The sequence below is a fragment of the Myiozetetes cayanensis genome, unplaced genomic scaffold, assembly GCF_022539395.1.
Source record: "Myiozetetes cayanensis isolate MyiCay16 unplaced genomic scaffold, myiCay2020 scf32, whole genome shotgun sequence".
In the NCBI taxonomy this organism is placed as follows: Eukaryota; Metazoa; Chordata; class Aves; order Passeriformes; family Tyrannidae; genus Myiozetetes; species Myiozetetes cayanensis.
In genome coordinates, this window is record NW_026087544.1 from 84,348 (window position 1) to 89,789 (window position 5,442).

Consider the following 5,442-nt stretch of genomic DNA (forward strand, 5'->3'; position numbering starts at 1 on the left):
ATATGGAGCGCGCGCGACGGCCTCTCGCGAGAGCGGCGCCGGGGGCGGAGGACGCGGTGTGGGCGCGCCGGAGTTGGGCCGGGCCGGGCCGGGCCGGGCCGGGTCGGGTCGGGGTCGGGTGTCACAGCCGTGAGCTTTGCTCGGTTCTTCTGCGGCCGATGCAAGAGGCTGTACTAGAAAAAAAAAAAGAAAAGAAAAAAAAAAAAAAAAACACGTACCTAGGGCAGCAATAGGTGCAGGCGCAGAGTGAGTAACTGCCTGTCAGGGTGTATCCCAGGGGAGCTTTAGTGCTTCTGAAGTCTTGCAAGCCAGTATTAATTGTGCTTGTAAACTTCCTAAGGAGAGTTTGTTCACTTCCAGAGGTGTCAAGCCAGGAGCGATGGGGAGAGCTGAGCTCTCCTAGCACAGATTTCCCAGTGCCCTGATATTTCTCTGTGTGTTTCGAGAGTAAACTACTTCTCAATACTGAAAAAGGCCTTGCAATATCAAAGATAGGAAGTGCTTGTTTTCAAAGTATGTGTGTAAGACTCAATGAAGTCATTAAGTGCTGCAGGTTAAGCATACTTTGGAGTGGAACCCATGGTGTCTTCTGTACTAAGTACAGAATATCACAGCAAATAAACTGTTAGGGATTGTTATAAATTAGTATAAGAATTTAGACAACTCAATTCCAATTAAACATTGATAAATTTATTAAGCAAGCGATAATAAAGCAAAACAGCGCTGGGTGGCCTGGAGGGCAAGTGCCCTGCCGAAGCACACACCAAAATGTAGTAAATGTTCCTTTTTATACATTTCCAAGTCCCGAGTTTTTAATGCGGCTGCGTTGAGGCTTGAGTTTGTAGCTCATTGTTAAGTGGTCATCTGGTATTTGTCAGAGATGAAAGGTGCAGTTTCTTATCAGTTGTAAATTTTACTGATACTGATACTTGTTTGCTTAGCAAGATGTCTGCAATTATTTTTACTGATACTTGCTTGATTAACAGGATGTCCATGAAACTTATCTTGTTGAATTATAACAAAAGCTCCTTATTCCCTCATACACGTAAGATTTTATGAACAAAGTTAACCCTTCTATTACAGGGATTTGTGTTTAAGGCCACTTAGCTTTTGATCTCAAGCTTAAGAAAGATGAGTCTTGCGATAATATGCAAGACAGACACGTTCTACACGGGATATGGAAGCTTGCTTTTAAAACATTTGCCTTCCCATGTCAAAACCTTTCTCCTTCTCTACACAGTGTAACAGTGGCATGTCTGTCCTATGTTGCCGTGAGTCATTGTAGTCCAAACCACGGGAGTGAACCGCGGAAAGTTACCACTGCTGACATCTAAAAAGTAACTACTTCTTGGCATGTCAGGGTTTTTAATGCCTTTAATTTGCAAAACTCTTTTGCTTCATATTAGTTTTGCTTGTTGAATGACTGCCTTGAGAAGAGGTAATTGTGCTCAATGTCAGACACACTGAGCAATCTCTGTGACTTAGAATGATTGGTCACGTGTATGTGTACAAGACAGTAAATACAGTGCTGGAGTCCCTGTTGCGATATCAGAAGCAGCAGGTCTCGGTGATCTTAGTTTTGTTGGTTTGTTTTAGTTTTGTTTGACCATGAATATCTCAGTTTTCCTCCTGAATCTCTTTTTGGATCTAGAGTGAACTCTCAAAGGTTATGGCTGTGTCTACTCTACAAGGTGCTCCTAAGAAAATGTATATAAGATTTCTGATTCATCATTTATTTGGGCTTTCGGCATGTATACTGAACACATACTGAAACGTAAACTGTTGTTTTGAGACCATGACAGGACTTGAGACTCAAGTCTGCCTATGGGTGAGGTTCTACAAGGTGTGGTAAGCTAATCTATCAGCTTGCTGCTGCCAGAAGGGACAGGACCACACAGGGAAAGGAAACCAGGAGAGCCAGCCTTCTTCCTTTATAACTAGCTCTTTCATCAGCTTAGCTATGTGTGGTATTACAGCCTAAAACTGTGGGTCTTGTCTAACTTATGCTGCTGTAAAACCATTTCCTGGTGATAAATTCAGGCAAATGAAGCTGTAGTTTGAGTTGCTATTGTGTTTCCTAGTTTTCATTAACCATGAAGACTTGTCAACAAGATTACTTTCTGTAATAGTAAGATCCTACAGATTGTGCAGTAGCCCTCTGTTCCAGCACTGTCTTTTTATATCTTACCAAAAAAATGAAAGAAGGAGATTGGATGAAATTCTAGGGTCAGAGGAACAAAATCACTTGATGGAAAAGGTTGAATTGTGTATAACTATGACATGATCTAAAGTTAAGCGTCTGTCCACCTGTCCACCCAGAAACACCCGGTGCAATAAAATAGGTCTTGCCCAGAGTTCAAAGGGAGAATTTTGCTCTGAAGTCACAGGTAATGTTACTGGAAACTTTATCATTGTACTTGATGTTTAATAAGAAAATATCTTTTATCCCCTCACCTAACTCATTGTTTAAAAAACATGTCTGCCTTGCTTGCTCATAATCTTTTCCCTGTTGCTTTTCCACTTCCTTATCTCATGTGTTTTCTCTGTTCTCCATTTGGTACCCACTTGTCAGCCTAGTGCATAGTCACCCTGGACAATGAAATTATGGAAAGGGACTCAGGTCTATAATGTTAACTGGTGTTAAGTCCCCCACTCACTGTTCACCCTTTAAAGCTGCCAGAAGCCCTGGGCAGACAGTGTCACTTATCGTTGTACATAGAAAATCACAAACATTGCCAGGGAATTAAAAAAGGGGAAGAAGGAACGCTGAGCGGTAGGGTTAGTCAGAGTTTAGCTACTGGAAATTCTGATTCAAAAACATAGATGCAAAACACATCATGTAGGTCAAGTCCTGATTTAATCCACTTACTAAATAATGTAACACAGGAAACATTTGCATTTTGGGAGGTGGCATAGGTGTAAACTGCAGTGGTAAAGGATTTTAGTGAATGTTACTGTGTTGAGTTTCTTACTGTAGAGGAAATGGAATCCTAGAACCCTCAAACCTTTTGGACTGAAAGACAGGAAAAACTGAAAGCCCAAATGGCATTGAGTAATTATCAAACCACATATGCTTCCCTGCATTGTTTTGGACAGTGGCTTCACGCCAAGCTCCTCTCAGCTCTGTTCAAAACAAGTAATATAAAACCCCTGAAAAGTATAGCCCTAATTTCCAGATTCTGTTGGCTGTCCTATGTTACCCTTAATTTAAGATGAAATGGCATTCCTAGCTGTTGGCAACATCAAAAGTCTCCACTGAAAACTTAAAAGTTTTTTTGGGTCTTGTTCAGCAAAGTTCCAGTCTTTGTGACTTTGCAGAGTTTAGCACCAGGGGACAAATCAGAGTCAGTATGCTAGCATGCAAATTACGGGTATTCATGCTGCAAAACAAATTATCTTACTGAGAGGAAATCCAGTCAATCCTGATCTTTTTCCCTTACAGTTGTGTGGTGCCACAACTTTGCTTCCACATACACACAAGCCTTCTGTGTTTAATCTCTGGACATGAGCTGCGAAGCACAAAGCATGTACTTTTTAGCCAAGTATTCAACCTATACCTCTAAGAAACCACAGAAGTCAGAGTTTAAAGGCCTGTTTGTAATCTTGTGTTTGTTGGCAGCCTGACATTCTCACCTGACATAGTTGCAACAACTACTGTTGTTTTGTGCATGCAACAACATTTTCATATTCTTTCCAGCTCGTCGGATGCCATGATATTTTCCTAGCAGGGCATGTTGCAGAAATCCAGGCTGCTCTCCCACTGCACTGAATTAGAGCATACACATCCCCAGACATGCACATTTTCATTGATGATAGTGCAGCGTGCATATAACCACCCTCAGCTCTGATGTGGTTTTAGTCACAAGCTGCTCCTGTGGATAAATAGCTGCAGAAGATATGAAGCAGCTGAGGAAGCTCGGACGCCATGCAGAGCATGGCAGAAGCAGTTATTGGGGCCATGCATGGCGGTGGGGCACACTGCATAGAAAGCAAGGAGGAAGGACCAGATAAACCACTTACGTATGGGCATAGTCTGGGGACATTTATTCTGCTCCAAAAAATAGTGCCAGGCTGGTTGTGGAAAGATGAGTGTATCTTAGCTTAGGCCTGGCTCAGCAACCCTTTGACAGTGCTGCCCTGACTGTGTTTTCCATTCCAAAATTAGAAAAGCATGGAAGAAAGATGGCAAGAAGGAAGACGCTCAGTAGTATCTTGTTTCTGTAGCAGACCTCTGTGGAAGGCTCCTCGTTCAAACTCCGTTGGCAGCTACTGTTCAAGGGAATACGATGCCAGTCTGCATGTGTGCTTCACTGGGGCTTTCCAAATCCATCCAATGGGACTAGGGAACATAGCAGTCTGGCAGGTGCGAGCACAGACCTTGCTAGAGCCAACAGCACGAGTCACTTTGTATAGATATGGGATGACAGATAGGCTACCTCTGCATTGAGATTATAATACCTTCTGTGGTCTGGTAATGTTGTGTCCTCTTTAAGGTAGGACGTTGCTGTTCAGTGCTAGCAGGGGGGACTTCAACGTACTTGAAGACTTTCAGCTCAACCTCACCCCGAACACCGTAATTGTGCAAAGGCTGAAATTTGCCCCTCTGTTATGTCATCCCAAAATCTTGTGTTAGTTTCTCACATAGAACTCTTTGCAGAACAGACAGATGTCCTAAACATCTGATGCTTGTAATAGTAGAGCAACAATTACGAATTCTAAAAAGGATTTTTGTCTTCCAAAATTGTACACATGCATACTTGCCTTTCCCTGAAAATATTCATGATCTGATGCCGAAGAGCCCACCTCTTGGGCATGCTTAAAATGTCCTAGAAATTAAAAACAGACCAGACATGGCTCATGCTCCGGTCCCAGATGATGGCCTTGAGTCCCTCTGTGGCTTCCTGACAGGAACCCCCGACAAACACCTGAAAGACTATGTAACATGCTTATATAGTTTTTAGGAGTAAAATGGTGTTAAGAAAAACTGCAGATAGTAGAACATACAAAAGTTTTAAGGTGAATATATAGCTACCTTAAACACGGGTATTTTGTTCAGTACGTGCAGCAAAATGTCTAACCTAAAAAGGTTTTTTTCATGGTCGTTATTGAATAAATGATTTAATATTAAGAATCTCTTAAAAGGCATTGCACTCCTGTCGGGGAACACGACTTTACACATAGGTTCAGCGCAGAGCTTTGCGCACTGAGGAGAGACGGGTGCGGGCGCGGAAGGCAGGCGCATGCGGGAGGCTGACGGACGTCCCGAGCGGCCCCCAGCGGCGCGCGACAAACGGAGCTCGTAACGTCACTCGTGGCCGTTGCGGTCAGGGCCGCCCCCGGGCGCCGCCGTCGCACCCGCCGCAGCCGCGGAGGGCGGGCAGGGGCGGGCCCGAGGAGGGAGGTGCCGGCTCCCCCGGCTCGAGGCCGCCGAGCTGCGCGTGC

At 43.9% G+C, this 5,442-nt stretch overlaps 1 protein-coding gene across 1 annotated transcript in view; it reads right to left on the reverse strand.

The window, feature by feature from the left end:
• Nucleotides 1-5,442, reverse strand: part of LHFPL5 (LHFPL tetraspan subfamily member 5) — a 44,050-nt gene that overhangs the window by 7,094 nt on the left and 31,514 nt on the right. The gene's annotated exons all lie outside the window — the stretch shown is intronic.